General features: G+C 33.9%; 1 long non-coding RNA gene across 2 annotated transcripts in view; it reads right to left on the bottom strand.

The window, feature by feature from the left end:
• The window catches only part of LOC135842268 (uncharacterized), a 71,684-nt gene that overhangs the window by 25,077 nt on the left and 26,279 nt on the right, over positions 1-20,328 (bottom strand). For both annotated transcript variants that reach the window (XR_010558102.1, XR_010558101.1), the window contains exon 2: positions 11,240-11,295. This is a non-coding gene — a long non-coding RNA (uncharacterized LOC135842268). The remainder of the gene's footprint in view (positions 1-11,239; positions 11,296-20,328) is intronic.

Below are 20,328 nucleotides of genomic sequence, written 5' to 3'. Positions count from 1 at the left end.
AATTACAATCAGAAAAATGACAATTTGTTTGTATCAATTTGAGATTTACACTTTCAGCTTTAAATTCTTCTATTTGGGTAAATTTTTTAATCTGGTCATCGAACCTTCGTACGAGTATTAATAAACAGTTTGATAGGTGGTGTTTCATTCCTAACGATACCTAAGCTAATGCTCGAGATTTGTTTGAAAACATCATAAAACATCGTACTTTTACGAAAATTCAGATGTCTACAGGGAATCTTTGGAGGGCTCTGTTCCAAAAGTAAATTGTTTTTTTAAAAATTGGTGTCAACAAAAACATATTGGTAACAAACAATACCTATGTTACGAAACCGATTTATTTAAAAAAATAAATAAAAAATGAAAAAATAATGGTTTCACAATTTGGAAGCACATGATCCTAGGATTTTAGGATCTTTTTAGGATCTTGGAACGCAAATTATATTTACTTGATGATCACCAATTATTTGTTTGTTTTTTTTAAAAATATTTTCAAAGGCGATACCAAGAGATTTTTAAAGCATACTTAATGTTGAAAATTGAGGGTTTTCTTTAAAAAATTCAACTTTCAACTTTTTAAGTCATTCAAAAAAGGTTTGAAATTTGAAATTTTGAATCTCATTTAAAATTCTCTTTCTTATGTTATGGCCCAAACAAATTCAAGTACCTACCTACGCTATCTACGTTCAATATTGCCCATTCGAATTCAGAACAACAGAACTTCAAAATTGGAAATTTCATTTTAAAAAAATTAAGAAATTAAAAATAAACAAGAAAATCTTAGAAAGAAAATTCCTTTTTTCGTGCACCCACGAGCAGTGGCGTAGCCAGGATTTTCTCAAGGAGGGGGCAAAACCATATTTCTAGGCATAAAAAATCGAAATGAGGGGTAATTTTCTGAAAATCTATTGTAATGTGTGGTGATTTCATGAAAATGAAGGCAAAATTACTGCTCGAGCGAAGCGAGAGCGAAAATTTTTTGAAAAAATGGGTCCAAACAACGAAAAAACGTCCATTTTTGCATGTTTTCTTTCAAATTTTCGCTCTCAAGGGGGGGGCATGGCCCCCTTCGCCCCCCCCTTGGCTACGCCACTGCCCACGAGAATCCGTGGGAAAATTAGGTAATAGTTTCTCAGTTGGTAGGATGACATGACATAAAAAAAGTTCGTAAAAAATTAGAGTGCCTTGTTTGAAAACCCAATTGAGTTGATAACCTATCTACAAAATGATCCATACTGTAGGGGAGGAACGAAAATTGCAATTTTTGACCTCAGTCTATTATATTCACCATTTACTGATTTTTCATTTCATCATGAAATTCAAGCTCTTATTATTAAACGTTGAAAATAATCATTATACGTTGGTATTTTCCGATACGCACAAATCAAATCATTTCAATGTCAGTGTGGAAAATTTTTCGTTCGCATGATCGATATTATCGAAATAGGAAGTTGTAAAATAAGTGCAGGATTGCATTCGTAGCAACTACTCGAAAATTTATCACTGCAACGAATTTCAGCTGGATTGTCAGCCATTTGAAGAGTGAATCCTTAAAATAAAATTCACAGGTGCCGTCGTAGCAGATCCATCCAATGTTTACCCATCAAACCTAAATTTTGCCTTCTAGATAATATTCCCAAGATGAATAGTCAGCCTCACCAGCAGGTAGGCTACATATTTTGAATTTGTTCATATTCAAGTGTCTACTGAAACGGAAGACATTTTACCAAGCCTAAATTAATTTTCATTCCTTAGGTGAAATTTTGACTATTATCTACCTACCTTACTTGTAGAGAAACTCGAAATCTCATCCTAGCTGCAATCTGAATTGAACGGGAAAGATGAAACTTGGTTTCAAGAGATCAATATGGCAGGTATTCTTCATTGAGAACAAATTTTCAGCAATTTTTTCTGAAAAATCCATTTCAAAAATGTTTTGTAAATTTTCAAAAATTTACTAAAAATGAATCATTGTGACCAGTAAACAAACTACCTTCAACTTGCCTTTTCAAAAATCAAATTTCTCTTTCAACCAGAACTAGATAATTCGAGGGGTTTCATTGCGAAAATGACCTGCATATTCCGAAACAATTTTTTCAATTTTTTTCCCCCTAGGTATAGATAGTTCGAAGTCAAAGAATAGTTTTTTGACAACTGTAGGTGCCTGGTACCTACCTAATTCACAGACACCTACGTTTGGTTTGGTTCAATAATAAATTGAAAAATGGCGTCTCTACGTGTATTTTTACTCATTTTTTCAACTCAAAAAAGAATGACAAAACTAAAAAAATTGAAATTTGAAAACTGAAACTTTTATTTTTTCATTTTCCAGCCCTGCTGAAGTCTCACAGTGTGGCAGAAATAACCGTCCACTTAAAGAGCTTTACTTCCACCAACGTCAACCAACGTCCACCTGGTATGGTTATTTTTAAATTTAAAATGAAAATTCATTCAGACCCAAAGTTGACATATACTAACAATTTTCAAAAAAATGTATAAAGACGCAAAATTTATGCAATAATCAGCCATAGAGAGAGAAGGGAAAAGCAGGCCTTTTGCTTCGCGTGAACCACGTGAGTAACGGAAGTTCTTGGAGCTTGGAGAGCTAGAATGCTAGAAATAAACGACTTATCAATCAATCGTAAGTAGGTACGAGTGTTGAAGTCCAAAAATCTTGAGAAAATTGAAAATTTCCAAGTAGATAAAATTTTTCCATTCAACTTTATATTTTAGAATGGAAAGGGGAGGGGTAATCAGGCATTTTTGACATTTTCATTTTTCTCACGGGCAATTTGAGTTTCAACGCTACACAGTGGTCCGAAATGAAGAAAGCAGCGGCCAAAAATCGATTTTTGAAGAAAAATCCGTAAAATTACGGATATGGTTTTTTTTTAGGTCGCTGAAGTCGATTTAGGCATTCATTCTACCCCTACCCTCAAAATGAGCCCTCAAAGGGGGGAGGGGGTGGTGCAAAATCGAATTTCAAAGCAAAATCCGTAAAATTTTGAATATGGGGGTTTTTTAGGTCGCTGAAGTCGATTTTGAAATTTATTTGTTCCCTATAGCCTCAAAATGAGCCCTCAAAAGGGGGAAGAGGGTGGTTCAAGACATCAAATTTCAATAAATTCAAGATGGGTATCGAAATATGAATTTTTTCGGATCGCTATTGGATACCTATGGGGGTTTTTTAGGTCTTTGAAGTCGATTTTGGCATTTATTTTACCTCTAACCTTAAAATGAGCCCTCAAAGGGGGAAGGGGGTGGTCCAAAACATGAAATTTTGAAAAATTCGTGATGGTATCGAAATATGTTTTTTTTTTTGGGTCACTAAAGTCCATTTTAGTATTCATATTCTCGTAGTTATTTTTTACTTGAGAATGTTTTTGAAAAAATAGGAAAAACAGCATTTATGCAACTTTGCATAGCAATTTTTTCAAATGGGGCGGGTTGGGACAGCAAATTATTTAGGGATGTTTTTCTTTACATACCATTGGACCCCAGGGATGTGATATTTCCCGCTGATATAGCTTGGTTTTTTTTTTTAAGAAGAACTTTTACTTCAAAAATATAGCAAAAAAATGAGTTTTTTTGTGATGAGCATGGTAGAAACCAAAATATTTTTGAAAAAATGGAATCAACGATTTTTATATTCAAAAATGTCCATATTTTGATATGATAATAATTATAAACCCATAAAGTTTTGAAAAAAAATTAATTTAAAATTGACATGTTTTACAACATTTTGGAAGTTAGTAGTTTTTTTTGACTATTTTGAAGTACCTCAATTCATTCATTTCTGTAGGCAAGCAAAATAATGGAAAAGTGTTTGAAATCACAGAAAGGGACGTGGAATATAATGTAGAGAACCGCTATACATATTTGTAATCAAAAGATCCTCAACTATTTTGATTTCGGATTCTTGAGCTTTTAAATTCTTTTTGATCAAAGAGTGGTGTGGTTTGTCTTTGTTTCCCAACAAAAGCTTGTTGTATTTTATTTTAAAATCTCCCGTAAAAGAATATTGTTTTGTTTCATAAATCGTTTTTAATACTTTGACTTTGACATTTTTTGACAAATTAGATTCGTGATATCAGGAGAAACAAACGAAGTCAATTGATGATCTTCAACAGGCAATCTCAACTTCTCAATAAATAATAGATGCAAAATCACTTTTTTTCGGATTGAAAGGAACTAAGTCAAGTTGGTGCAGCCAGGTAAGTACCTAAGTATACCTACTCTACCTAATCGCTAATCTAATATTGAATACATACAATTGCTTACTTAATGCTTGTAGGAAAATTTAAAGTGAGATCAAGAGATAATGATGCGTAATAGTATATTGCCAAACAAAAATGAAAAAAGTATAGCGATCAACGAATGGACGAATTTAATTACAAGTTACAGTGTTCAGAACTTCAATCAAAAGTATGTATTCATACACAGAGATAAATGTGTATTTTTTTACTCATTCAACTTGGGTAACATTGCATGATTACGCGTTTTTTGACGCGACAGTTTTTCGATTCTTTGTGGAAATATCGCAACACTGGTTTTAATCACAAGTCACATACACACACACACACACACATTCGCACAAGTTGATTTATCTTATCAATCAACGCATCTATGCATACCAAATGGCGCCTGGCAGACAATGCACTACTGGACAAATATGATTGTGCTTCCTTTTTTCGTATTTGTGAATCAATCAATCGTAATCGTGTAATAGTTTTTTCTAGTTTTTTCATTCGAGTCGTCCACGTCCATGTCGCGCGATGATGTAATGTACGTGAGTTTTAACTTTGAAGATTTCGGTGAATTCCTGATTGGTTTGGTGTTCGGTTCAGTGACAGTGGCAAGTACTCAAGTAGTGACTTTGTGCACTGCTACATAAGCGGCAACTCGGCAACTTAGCAACTTCGTTTCGCGTCAGTGGAACGAAAATGATAAGAAGTTGCTCGGTTATTGGCTGGAACTAGCAACCAAATCAAAATTTTTTGATTTGGTTGCTAAGTTGCCAGTTGCTGGTTGCTAGTTGCTGCTTATGTAGCAGTCGACTTACCCTGTAGATCTTTTGCATGAATCATGAATGTTTTAAAATTCCGAACTAGAAAAACTAACACCGTGCTTACATTCTGTTCACATTCACATTAATCACATTCCAGTCAGAAAACAGAAACGTCATCCAAGTTTCAAATCTACAGCCAAAAGGTAAGTAGTACGACGTAGTATAAGAACGAACACCGCTCATTGTTGAATACGATGCCGGTGAAAAGTGGAAATGGAAACCCAAAGTCGAGCACCAGCGAGAGTTTCCTAAGAGATTACAGTTAAATTGAAAGTTTAACTTTGGTACAAAAAATACCTCGTAATTAAACTTCCTTTCTTGAACGAACTCCAGCTACACACAAATTTTAATTTCCTTTTGATGCTTTTCATAATGCGGTTATATTGCTGCCCTAAAGCGACGTTGAATTCGTCATACATGTTTTAACTTCACACAAGCCCATGGCAAATTCTGTTTTAATTCATCCTCTCTAACGTAATTCACTAATGAAGGAAAAATTGCCTTACCGAAGAAGGTATTTTCGTAGTGTTCGGAGCGGTGTTTTTTATTACGTTTAATTTGCGTTTTGAGTCTTGAGAAAGAATTTTTTCACATATTTCGTACCAGAGTGTAATAAATTTTGAAAATTAGATTTCCATTTTGCTTTTGATATTGCTCATCTCAAGGGGTTGTAAAGTTTACGTAGGGCGAGAGCGTTTCATAAAAGATTTCGTTAACCTAAACCAAGACGGCTGGATTCGTATTTTCAAATAGAACTATAAATTTCGCATGCGAATGTTTACTACGAAAATGAAAAATTTCCCACTTGTTAACCTCGATTAAATTCATATCCTGTGGCTCAACTTGAGAAACGAATTCGTATTAGTTCATCTTCAGTTTGTAATAATTGTAAGATCTACGATTTATGTAACATATACTGTAGGTAGTTAGATGTGTACACCATTGAAGCTTCATACGTATATCGTGGAATGAATGATTTTGAAACATTGCTGCGAACTGAGGCCGTCGTCAAGAGCAAGATTTGCCACTGCTATGTAGTTATAGGTACAAGTACGTATATGATCATTCATACTCGGTATCTTTTGCAAAAGGTGTCACTAAAGTACCTGGCTCGATTACATGGACATTGTGACAGCTGCGCTTGGTTCAGGTTATCTGATCGAAAACATAAAGAACGTTTTACTGTAGAAGTGCTTTTGAAAATGTGTCGCAAGATTGTGATAGATAAATCGAGTACCTTTATATCTAGATAACCTATTTATCATTGCAAAGAGCGGATAAGCACTTTGTGGGTTGTTGAATGGATTCTTTAGAGAAGATACATCGGATTATTCAATCGTACATAAAACGATTACCTTTAACAAATATTCAGCAGCCTTATATTCTCTCTATGCCTTACAATCTTCATCGATTAAACAATATCTTCGTTAGGGTGAAATTATTATGCAGTTTGATTGCTTTTTAATTAACATCGCCATCATGCGCTTCATATTATAGTATGTCTATGTACACTCAAGTGGCTCTAATCGTTGTTAAAATGTTGGGCCCCAGATCATAAAGTTTGCGAGAAGCACGCAGATGGGACTGTAATTGAAATTTTTACCTTGTACTACATAGAAGATATCTGAGAGTTATTTTTCACAGGTGAATATTTTTTTTTCGTTTTCGGTTTTCTGTTACCAAATTTACTTTCACTTTCACCTGCATTTTTTTAATCGAACGGAATTAAGCTACATTTCGATGAAAAACATTCCTTTGGTGTTGCTTTGCCAAAAGAATTTTCTGACTAATAAGTAATTTTTCCACCGAAAAATCCTCGAAAATTTTGGTTTAAAATTATAATTTGAAATATGCAAATATTGCTGAACATTTTTTTTGAAGAATTTTAAATTCGAACTTTGATGTACCGTTTTTCAAATGGAAAATTTTTCCTATGGGTTGTTATGTGATGAAACGAGTGAGACTAGCTTTACCTAATGAAACATATTTCAATTTTTCGCGAAATAACTTTCAACCTGGCTCAGTTGAATACCTTTTGTTTTTTTTTTTTCAAATTTTTCCCCAGCTAAAATTAGAATAAACATTTAAATTTTGACTTTTTGAATTAAAATTTTGAATGTTGTTTGAAACAGATCGTTAAAAAAATTTACTGACGAGCGTACAAGATGAAAGAAAGTTTCAAAATATGTGCTGAAGGCGAAAAAAGGAAATAAATTGTTTCAACTTGATGTTTATTCAGATATTTGATATTACGTGGGCTTAAAGTAGACCTATTTTTGACTCAAGATGGGAGAAGGATATTTCCATCGTAATAGTTTATACTTAGTTAGATAAATTTTAGGTATTACCTAAGCGTAGGCAGAGCTGCTCAGAGATGTGCATCAAGGTTTCGAAATTTGAATGGGTGATACCGCGTCTCTATTTGAATGCGCGCCCCTCTCAGGGATTTTTTTCCCAAAGCAGTAGGTTGGTGGTCCTGCATCCCGTAAACAAAGCATTACAATTATCATGCTGCCAACCTACATTTTTGTGAAAATTTATTGAAGGATCCGGATTCAAATGGAGACCCAATAAGTACAGTCATGAAGGTGAGTGTAATTTTTCTCAATATCGCTTTTGGCGTGATACCCCTTTCATTATAATATCCAATAACTCTGATTGTGATCTTATAATCTTTATTCATGCATCCAGTCAAATCTTTTACAAACGAATCATTTTCAGTTGTCGATGGTAAATTTGAAAAATCGATGAAAGAAAATCTGTAGTATGCTGAGAAGTTGTATAGACAATGTGTTGAAAATAAAATCAAAATCGATGAAATATCGTAATAACTTTTCTAAATCAAGTGAAAATGTTTGAAAATCAAAAACAATCTGATTTTCAACAATTTCTTTAAATTTATGCAACTTTCTTCCAATTTTTTTCATTGAAATTTAGCTGATTTTCCCATAATTTTAGAGAATTATTTATATCATGTTATATCATTCTGATGATATTTTATCAATTTTTTTTCATTTACTATACCAACCATCATAATTTTAAAATCATATTTGGAATAATTTGGCTATTTTATTTAATTTTCCTCAATTTTTAACCATCCAACTATGAGTCATTTTGAGTTATTTTTTGACAATTTCGAGTAATTTTTTCCCATAATTTTCGCTATGTGTATTTCATGAAACTTTTACTTGATATTCTATCAATTTTTGTCATTTCCAATTCCCAAAATTTATCGATAAATTTTAGCGTGTTACTTAAATCAATTTTTCCCCCAGTTTTTGAACCACTTACATTTTTTTTTATTTTTTATTTTTTTTCATTAAAAAATATACTGAATTCTGATTTGTCAAATTTAAAACAACTTTAATCAACTTAACGCAGCTTACGTACTATACGTAGCAATGGTTTGAAATTTCAATGAGTAAAGAACCTTCTCCTAGCTCCTAAGCGCTGTGTTTCCAATGGTGCACCAATAATTTGTGCGTATTGGATCAGTTCGATGTGATGGCATGTTGAAAATTTGGCACTATAGCTTATAAATTGTAAGTGGAAGATGAATATTTTTTTTTTTTGTTGAAACTTGTTAAATTTTTGAAGAGCTTCAAAATGAAATCTTGTGGAAACCAGAAATTTTATTCATTTTTGGAATATCATTTTGCATTTTTATAAAATGTTGTATTCTTTAACAATGTACATGTACATGTATATTGAGCTTAATGATGACTCCTTTTCGCTTCCAAAAAGAAATCTTCGAGAATTAATAATCTTTAGACCTTCTTCTGTCAATCTTTAATGAATAAAATACCTATATATTTTTACCCCTGTTTGAACACTGTCTTTTTCCAATTTGATCATCTTGGAAATTCCAGCTGCGAATTTCAACGAATCTATTATTGAAAAAATACAAACTAACATGCATCGAGTTGATACTTAATTCGAGGTACCTCTACCTACCTACGTATTCGTAATTCTGCTTTTCTTTTTTTTTTTGTCACTCATTTTGAGCTTTGTCATTTAGAAATTCTCGTTTGCGACTGAGAAGTAATATTTCGCTTTTCAATTCAACTTATACATACATAGTAGGTACGTGGTGTGTATTATTAGAAAACCGTCGTACTTACGAGTTGGAAATTGTCGTTTAAAATTATGAACATACGCAGGTTGTGTTTGTGTACGTATATAAGTATAAAGAGAGGGTGGCCAAATTACTCGCGTACAATTCATTTGGCGTGTGAGAGAGAATGTTGCGGGTGGAAATGGTACATATGGAGTACACTTTTCAACACGAATGCAAAACAGTACTTGTCATTTTGGAAAATTGTCTGCGATTTAAAGACGAGCGTGAAATAGCGAATACTGCTGCTGGAGCTGATGGTACTGCAGACTACAGAGCTATATGCATAGAGTAGCAGGAGCAGGGGAAGAGTACTGCGCTGTACGCTGTAATGTGTATAAAAGTTGGCGGCAAAATGAAGAATTATAGAAAATTCGTCGGTTGGTGGAAAATCGGAAAAGAGGTTCATCTTTAGTGTTGCGTAACGGAGTAAAATTTCGCGATAAAGAAGGAATTTTGGTTTGGGGATGACATGTAGTGAAAAGAAAAAGGGCAGGGAAGAAGGCAACATACGGCGAAGCGGTAACATGGCTTTCTTCCTTTATAGTTTCTTCTTTACACTTAGTTGAGTGGAATTAAAACGCGTATCTACGACAAACTTTATCTAAAAAGCTCTTCGACTCGAAGATGTCCTCTCCCTTCGCCCAATGGGCTCGGCCTATATCGTGCTGTTCGCAGCATCAGCATAGGCAACCAATTTCGGAACGTGTGACGACTTTAACTTCATCGCTATGTAGCATTTTAAACGTCACGCCAAAATTGGTAAACCGATCTTTCCAGCTGGAGTTGCTAAAAAGTTTTTCCCTCCTTGGGAACGAAGCAAGGACGAACATGACGACGACGACGACGAGCGATGCTACTCGTATATGCGAACGCAAGTTTTTGTACTTACTCTCTTAAACTGATAACTTTGTTTCAATTAAAACTTTAAATTTCGAATTGGTTCCTCTGGATTTAGTTGCGTTTCTACGTTTCGTCGTAGTATAGAACTCGTTACTTTGTAAACTTCCATGCCCTTTTAAACTTATTATTACTTTCGTATAGTTTTTACACTGATGTAAAAATGAAAACCCCCGGATTTATGAGCATTAAAATGTTAAAGGCGAAGTGTGATGTGCTTTCGTGAAATTAATAAAGCAAACAGGATTAACGTTGAATTACCTTATTGTGTAAAAGCAAAAACGTGTGCGACTTAATGAAATTTATTTCGCGTCTCAATACGTACCTAATATTGTACGCCTCTATATATGTATGTAATTATTACCTTATAAACCTACTACGAGTACCTATTTCATTTACACACCATATCGTATTCGTATGTATGTATGTATGTATGTATGTATGTATGTACCTATGTATGTATGTAATGTACGTGTACTTAACCTACACCCATAGTACCCTATATTAGGTAGGTATAGGTAGGTATTGCTCTTCTCTATTATAGGTAACTCGTTTGGTGTATTTGAAGCTATTCCAGTCGCGTATACTCGTAATTGACACGTGTAAAGGTATTTTTCTCATACGTGCCTATATGTGCCTGCTTTGAAACTTACCTATGTATCGAGTTGCGATCCGCCTTCGCAATTTCACCGCGAACATATAAGTTTCCGGTGTAGTTGCAACTTCATATCGAGAAACGTCTGATTGACGCGGAAACTATACATCTTTATGTCTTTTGCAAGCGAGCATCTTAAACAGCGTTAAATTATTTCTAGTTTCAGGTTTCCTAAGGCGTCGCCGTCGCCTTCCTCTTGTATCCATTGCGACTGGTTCACCTGTCTTCCCATCGATATGGCACCTTTTGTGGTGTTTTTTTTTTATTTTATTTTTTTATGGTGAAGCATTAAATACTGTATTCGGGTTAAGGAGCTAACGTACCTAGACTTATACGATGTAATGCTACCTTTGATGTATTCAGTTTCTCGAACGTATGCATTTTGTGATTAAATTCGGAATTGAACCTCAAAAAATCTCCCTCAAAATAAAAATGACTATAGTTTGTGGGGCTTATGCTTTAGTATTGATTAAATCTTTTTAAATTAATATCAGGTACCTACTTTTGTGAACTTTTTGCTTCTTGCAATGTTTGATTTTGGATGTCCTATCGTTACATCTGAAACAAAAGAGGTACTCGAATTAGTGAAAAACTCACAACTTGACACCAAAAAATGATCCGTATTTTCTTTGAAAATCGTTTTTGGTAAACTCAAATTGAATGACGGAAGGGGGCGGGGCGGGGGTACCTAATTACTTAAGTATAATTTGCATTCATATTCGTTGATCAATACGTGAATCAAACAAATTTTAATTCGGAGAAATTTGGAATCCAAAATCGCCAAGATATCTCAGGGTGGAAAATACTTATTGAATTTGATCAGGTGGGAAAACGTGAATGTATGTATCTGAGCTCTGAACGGATCAGATCTTATTTATCACTTTACTTCTTATTTTTACGATCTCGAAAAACCTATTAGGTACCCATTTAGCGTTTACACTGTTTTCCATATAATTTTTCGAAAAATCATTTAAAAAATTGAAGAAAAAAGTTCACAAAAAAATGAAAACTTGGCGCACTGAAACCTGCATAAGTAAGGTCGATGTGGGTAATTGTAAATATATTTCAAAATTATTTCTCATCTTTAAACATTTTGCTATACCTAAGCTCCAGAAGGACTTCAAACTGCCTCCGATCGATCTGCGACACTGAAAGTATGTTACGTACTCAGTTTTTTGACTTGATTGGGTGTAATTTCATAAAAAATGTCATTTCTAATAACTTATTGAAGGCTTTAGAATTTCTCGAAATCATTTTAAATCCATTCAGGGAGGGTGGAGGGACAAAAATTGTGTTCGTACGAAATTTCAGCTCTAGTTCAGTGTAGCCAAAAACTTATGAAATTTTTTTAATTCTAAAAACTGTAATTTTCGAAAAGCTGCTAGAGATCAATTTTTTCAGATGAGAATAACATTCAAGAATTTTTAATAGATACTCTCAAGTTCGGAATGAATATTAATTATCTAATAATGTGAGGATTTCTATGGCTGGCCAATCTTCAGTTTTGACTTCACTTGACATATTTTCGATTGTTTGTTTGTTTGTTTTTTTTGGAGTGTTGGCAATACATGCAACTGATGGGTTCACAAAATTTTTTTCAACTCGACATCAATAAATGAAAATCTGGTGCCCAAATTCGACGCTATTTCTCTTGGTAAACATTTGAATACTCCTTGCTCATCTTTTCCCTACACTTGCTTGTACTTAAATCCTTTATAAGATTTGACTGCAGCATGAACATTGAACAACGGCGTAAGATACTGGTGTATGTACATTATTCGCATCCAGTTCGAAGAATGGCGCTGGCTTAGAGAGCAGAGATACACATTAAAATAATTTATGCACATTATGGTGGCAATAGTTCGACATGAACATACAAAAACAGGGTACCAAGAAAAAGCAGTGGGAGTTTACTACTAAGAAGGGGCGTAACTTGCAACTCATGCAATCGGTCATTCGAAAGGAAAAGCCGAAACTGAAGCCACAATAACGATACCATATACGTTATATGTATACCTTACCATGTACCTACTCGTGTATAGAATCGATAGCAAATAATTTGAATTATCGAAACGAGCCCCGATTATAGGTAAACTTGTAGGTTCTGAGAAAAAGCACAAAAACAAGTAGATAGGCCAATAAAAAGGCTTAGGCCTTTATACTGTGATCTTATAATAAGATGGCACACGACACGCGGTAAAGCAATGCTTTTTTGTAGTTACCAGCTTTGGGGAATGTCGATGCTACTGTCGCTGTCATTGCGGAGAATTTTGTGTTTATATTTTTTGACGAAATTCTTACCCACATCGTAAATGCATAGTCAACCTATACTATGTAGTAGGTATTGTAAGTAGGTAGAGGTACATACTATAAAGTGCGTGGTAACGCAGTAAAATCAAAGTGTAGCTCGGTATTTGGCTCGAGATACTCGGCGAAGTCGTCGTAAACACGAATATGGAAATTTTTTTCATTACTTAAGCCTTGCCGGATTATAGTAGCGGCGCGAGGTAAAGTTTTCGAATACTTTAGCAACCACTAAGTGTTTTTCAAAACAGCTTTCAAATTTGAACTGTTTATATAGTTAAGCTGAAAAGCGATACATCACCGGGCGCGCTATACCCTTTTCATCTTAAGATTTTAAAATTCCTTTCTGCCGAAATTCGCTACGAGGCTTAAATTTTACACCTCTGTGTGTTGTGTAGTATTTTTCGTCGGCTGCGGCGACGTCACTCGGTCGTATCCTATCCTATCCTATCGTATCGTATCGTGCAAAAAAGCAGAAGCGCAACCCTTTTATTAAATACACCACCACGAGCAAATTTGCCAACGCGAAATAGTTCTTCTCAAGATGTTCGAAGACGACGAAGACGAAGGTAGGTATACGACGATCGTGCCATGCCATTTTTTTACTTCAGATTTTCACGTAGGTAGGCAAAGGCATAAAGGTAGAGCGTGATCGAACGACGAATGTTCGTACGCGAAATTAAATTTATTAAACACAAGGTTTAGGTATAGCAGGCGCCCCTGATATTTTTTAATGAATATTGTTTATCACGAAATAATACCTATACTTATCCTCTTCTTTTGTACCATCGTCAGTTCCGTTAGGTGTATAAGTAAAAGGTTCAGGCCTATGGCTTAATGCAGCGTGTACTCTAACAAGGTCACCGAACCAACCCTCTGGTCTTTAGCGTGACTTAAACAAACGGCGAAAAAGAAGAAAAGACGACAGCTAGATCAAAGTTATGTAGGTATAGAAAACATAGCGCCTATTCATAATTCATACGTAGACGTTAGAAGTATTACCTTTGAAGTTACATATGAAAGAAAATGCTTGGGGAGATTTGAATATGGAATCTAACAGAGAATTCGAGGTTCGCGAAATTATATTACGATGCCCTTTCAGTGACTAACACGATGTTTGAAAAATTGCGCAGCTATAAGAATTTTTTTCTCGGTATCTATCTGTTTTTTTTTTGTTTTTTAATGTTTTTAGGGGCGGTTTATTGATACTCGTCGGGGTTGTAAATTTCTCATTAATTGTGTCGCGCCTATAGTGCCTTTTGTATGAAAAAAAAAAGAAGGAAAAGAATAATAAAAGTACAGGTTATACTGGGTGGTGTTTTTTTAATGCTCTTTCATTGAATCGCGACGTTTAACACCGCGAACAGGTATAAAGGTTTGGTATTTTTACGCGTGTAAGGAAACCCCTCTGTATTACGATGATGTCGAATTTATACGGATTGTTGGCAAAATACCGCGTACACCGACTCCTCCTGAGTAATGTACGTGTATAAACGTTCTATCAAAATTATCGCATTGACTAAAAAAAAACCCTTATGTAAATTTTTTCGTTACACCTCCTCTTCAGCAGTCGTTGGTGGTGGTAGTAGGTACAATTTATGCACACTGATAAAATCCGTACATTTCTAAAGTACTCTTTACGTTGTTAGGGCTTATAGTGTTCAACACCCTCGGCACCCTCATGCTTGTAATATAGATCTTGAGAATACTTGAATTACGCTTCATTGGATACCAGCCCTTTTTGGCAACTTTCCCAATGAATTGTTAAATGAACACGTCAAGAGGGTATCGGCTGGAAAAAATTTGCCGTCTTGTACGTCGAATTGTTAGTGTTTGTTTTTTATCAACTTTGTAACCGAAACACTGGTAAATGATCTATTAGCTTTGAAATGCTCGAGACGAGAGACGTGCCTCTGACTGCTTCAGCAGATGAGAATGCTGATGATTTGTTGTCAGATAAATCGTATAAGTATTCGTTGCTCGGAGTGTTCTACTTGATTTGGTGTACCATATGGACTGGGTTTGGCTGAGTTTTCGGGTATGAGTGAGAATTCTGTGCAAGAGTTGATTTTTTCTAACGAGAATTTATGTGTTTTTCAGTCAATTTAAATACTACTCGTAGTAGTGTGAAAATAAGTTGACAAATTTTTTGAAGGGAAGTATATGTAGTCTTTTAAGACATAAAGTACCTGATTATTTTATTTTAATTAGGTACTTTTTAGGCGCATGTTATATCTCATCACTTTGCCATTTCTCGATAAAATTATGATTATTGTTACACTCTAAATTTGAAACAGTGAAATTTCACTGTTTTAAATTTAGAGAGTATATTTTTGATTTGATTTTAGGGTAATAATTCTAAACTTGACGAAATAATCAAATCTAACAAACTCGACGAAATGAACAAATCTATAAAATTGAAAAAAAAAATCCCCACAAAATAACCAAAACAAACAAAACTACTGGAAAAATAATCAAACCAATCCAAACAATCACATTTTACAAAATAACCAATCATCTCAAAATATCTAAACCGAACGAAGTACCTAGATATGGTAGGTATACTCAATCAAACCTAGCAAAATTACCAAACCTGACAAAATAATGAAGTTTAACAAAATAGTCAAACGCAGCAAAACAATAATAATCAAAGTTTACAAAATAACCCTGTTTAAAAACAACGACGAAAAACCCGGACACAAGCACACTTGACAAAATTAAGGCTACCAAACCTGACGCATGATTAAACCTCACAAAATTAAGCAATCCTGACGAAATAATGAAATCCAACAAAACAATCAAATTAAAAAAATAATAAAATAACCCAATTTCTCAAAATAATTCAATCTACCTAAAAGCCAGTCTTAACAGAATCAAACCCAACAAAACACTCAAATTTTATAAAGTAACCGAACTTCTCAAAACAACCTATTCTAACAAAAAAAAAAAAACAACTGTCCTAACAAAATAACTATATAGGCCCCAAAAAATTGCCAATCCTGACGAAATAATTAAATCCAAAAAAAAATCAAATTAAAAAAAATAACAAACCTTATCTAAAATAACAAAATCTAACAAAATGATCAAACTCAACAAAGCAATCAAATTTTACAGAAAATAGCCAGATCTAGCAAAAAAATCTAGCTTTAAAAAAGATTTCCATTTTTGAAAAAAATCTGAATTTACCTGCTGGGTATGTGATACAAGTGTGAAAGTGAGTTATTCTGCTGTAAAAATGGGTCGGAGAAGGTTTACTCAAATTCGAAGGTTCCCCCAAAAATTCAAATATGTGTGACGTAACTGTAAGAGTCTGAAAAAATTCATAATAGGTATACTTGGGTATTTCACTTATAACTTCAAAGCCGTACTTCGCTCTTTGTCAGATCATGTGCAGCCTACTTTCCAAAATTTTATTTTAATAATGAGGCGTTGAATTTTTTTAAGTTTTATGACAAACGATTGGTAGAAGATATTCTAAATTGATTGGTCATCTTTCATGAATTCAAAAAAATGATACGCACATCGCGAATTTTTCATTCCCTGCTCACAAGAGCTCAAATTGACGCTGAACGTCTGCCTATGTAAGTATAAGGAGCACCCATAACCCACCGCTCGACACTCACGATAAGAATTATTCAAGCCCTTATACCCGCAATATACAAACGCTTAAAAACGAATAAAAATGGATTTTAAAGAGAGAGAAAAAAGAAGTCGAAGAAAAGTAAAATGTAACTTACATTCGATTATGGAAGAACAAGATGGCGCTACTTAGAGGCTTCAGATACGAAATCTCCATAGAAGATGTCACTGAACAGAAGTGTATAGTCGAAGAAAAGTTGACAAAAAAAAAATACATTAATACTTTTCCGTTATGGAAGTGAAAAAAATTGCAACTTGTTCGACACATTTGAACGTAGAATTTCACACTTATCAGTTCACGCTTATCTCGTCGTTATTGCGAATAATCAAATGGTTGACTCGACGTGAAGAATGTAGGTTCGCGGATTTAGTATATATCTATAATGAGAATCTGCAGTGTTCTCGGGACGTTTTTAGTTTGTCAGAAATCATGCAAAACATTCGCCTATTGAGAGAGCGTAAAAGTCGCCCTTATAAAAAAACCGATTTTTTGCATATACAAAGAAACTGCAGCGGCGTTTCCTAGGGTAAGCTCAGTAGCAATATACATCCCTAGGCATTCTTTATAATATTTTGTATCCGATTCCATCCTTTAGAATAATATCCTAGTTAACGGGTTTAGATCCTAACAAACCCTTAATTTCCACCTCTATTTAAATTCGTTTTAACCCTTTTACACACCTTTATATGTATATTTTTTGGGAAGTTTTTTCGCCACCCTTAGAGAACTGACACTACTTTTTTCTCACCCAGGCCGCGGGAAGAGACAGGTCTTTTATTTTTTTCATCGCTCTATAGACCCTATACACGTATAAAAAAAACTACTGGGTTTCATATTTTGCATTTTCCGTCTTCGTTTCAAACCACCAGATGTAATACCCTCAGTTGGTTTTTTTCCATATAACCCTTTGCCTTTCGGTCGTCGTGTCGGTATATATTTTATGTTTTTTTTTTATACGGATGTTGCATGTATATAAAAAACAACATCCTTTGAATATACATCAGTTTATTAACGATATTCAAAAATGTCCCATTAACCTCATCGAACCCTAGCGATTTTTCTTTATATTGGCCTTCTGTCAATACAACACCGAATTCATCCTTTTATCATTAAAATCAGTCACGTTTGACGTCCAAATGATTAGTGGCGTTATTTTATAAAACTCTTGTCGCGGACCAACTTATAGCACCTTTTTCATTTTCCGGTTTGTTAAATGTTGCGAATAAATCGAAGCGAGAAGCCCGACTATCCCATGATGTATCATATTGGCTAACTGTTACAACTATGAACCAGAAATGTGAAAAGTTTTTTTCATTCGGGGCTGTCAATTGATTGCGGTATTCTTGTTATGAGATAGAATTTCAATGAATAGAAGAGAAGTCAAATAAGGGGGGGGGGGGATATAATTGTTCTTCATTGAAAGGTTTTTATCTCTGGTGGTGGTTATGGGACATTTTTTGGCTTTTTCAACGAAATTGGTGTGATCCGAATTGTACTTTTAATTAAGATTTGATCCACCATGATTAGATAAAGGAATCTTATGAATTGAGACATCTTTTAAAAATTAGGTACTATGAAAATGTTGAGAAAGTAAATCCATAACTTTAAAAGGTTCTAGCAATCGTAAAAGAATGCGTTTAGTCTATTGGGGTAGACCTAGACCTGTTCTATAAGATTTATTTTTTTGAAAAACTGTATAGAGGGGAAGTCATCGAAAAAGGCGGGCAAATTGCATTAAAAGAACGTGGCGAAATTCACAGACTTGGTACTTGAACCCTTCTCAATTCCACTTCAAATAATAAATAAATTATAATTTAAAAAAAATAAAAATCTAAAAATTGAATTAAAAAAGAATGTAAAGTGAGTTTTAACGTGTGAGTAGCAGGTACCTAGTGCACGTTTTTTTTTCAACCAATTTTACCACCTTTTTCTCTATGCTTTATCGAGTTCCCCTCCTTATAATGCGTATTTTCTTTTCTGTAGTTAATTCTTTGCTTCCTTAGAATTCTGTATCGAGTCTTCTTCTCTGCTGTATGTGCAAGTGCATTTGAATGAAAAGGCATTGCGAGAACCTGTTAGATAGTACATACCTAGTAATACGTAGATTCTTGCCTGTAAAAGACGATGGCATGGTCAGAGCCGAGGCGATCGCAGTCGATAACAATTTTCCTGTGGTAGGTGCTCATAGGGGATGTACTTTAATACTAGTTTTTTTTGTAGTTGTCTAACTGAAAGTTGAATGGGTTACAACTTCAAAATATGTACTTACTCAAAAATGAAAATTTTTAGGGTTAATTTTTTGAAGGACAATCGGCAAAAAAAAGTTAATAATATGGTCTATTTTCAAAGTAAAAAGAGTTACACATATTTAAAAATAATATCAAAAATTTGTTGATAAACCTTATATGTTTTAAACAACAAATTCGATGTCACTTTTGAAAATTTAATAGGAGAATTCTATTAAAAAATCATTAAAAATGTATACATATTTATTTGATTTAAAACACGTCATCGCCTCAATTGATTGAAATGTATAATCTGCAGTGCAATTTTAGAAATATTTTTTTTGAGAAACAAAATGGCAGGTGAATTGTTGAAAAACTTGAATCTTTTTCAGCAATTGAAAACGAAGCAATATTGAATAAACGGTCATGTTTGAATTTTGTTGAAAAAGAATAGGCGAAAATTTTTTTTAATAGTGTACATTGAAATTGACTGTAGAAATGCTTTGCGCGTCAAGGTCTAGATTTCTGGCTTTCTGTTTGGTTGAAAAAAGTACCTTCAAGATGTAAGTATTTCTATGTACTATTCGTTTCAATTTCAAGACTTCATCAAATTATTAATTAGGCCACCTATATTTTAAGTGTCTTTTTAAACCTGTTCAGGCTCTTTTAAAACTTTGATCGATCAAACTGACATTTCAGCTCATCTGAATACCTTCGGTATGATTATTATCATTTTTTCATAAAAACTATGGATTTTTGAAATGATAAAAACCCCTCCTTTTTTCGAAACAAGTGGGTTGAAGGGGCGCTCAAGGGCCGAGTTCAAAAAAATTAATGAATATTCGAACTCAGCGATCTCAAAATCGACGTGTTGGATGAAACATAAATGTGCAATTTTTTTTTTTTTCAATTGAAGATCTGGAAGTAGCATATGTAAAAAGTGAACAAACATTCCAACTTGGCACCCTAAAAACCGAACATAATTTTTTGGTCTGTAAAATGTTTTTGAATTTTGATCAAAATTAAGCCCATGGTGTCTCTTAAGTGTTGTGATCCTATAGTTTTTGAAAACGGGGCGGTTGGAAGGAGGTAAGTATTTTTGCAATACTTAGGTGTAAACTTCCACAAATTTTGTATTTAAGGTAGAAGTCTTTTTTTTATGTGGTGAGAGGACCAAAATTACATTATTTTTGTAGGCCAATTTTGAATTTTGACGAGTTTGTTGACCTTTAGATGGTTAAAATGCAGACAAAAATTAGGGTTAAAAAATATTAAATTGTTGTTCAAGATGAGATTAGTAACCCAGAAATTGAAATGTGTAAAATTTTCAATTTTCTCGATTTTTTATGATTGCCTGTAGGTATTTATTTACCTTAGAATGAAATATTTTAAACATCAAAAAGTCTCGTCATTCTCATTTAT

This window comes from Planococcus citri, chromosome 1 (assembly GCF_950023065.1).
Source record: "Planococcus citri chromosome 1, ihPlaCitr1.1, whole genome shotgun sequence".
Classification (NCBI taxonomy): domain Eukaryota; kingdom Metazoa; phylum Arthropoda; class Insecta; order Hemiptera; family Pseudococcidae; genus Planococcus; species Planococcus citri.
Note: the sequence above shows the minus strand (reverse complement) of the source record. Positions and strands in the feature narration are given on the sequence as shown.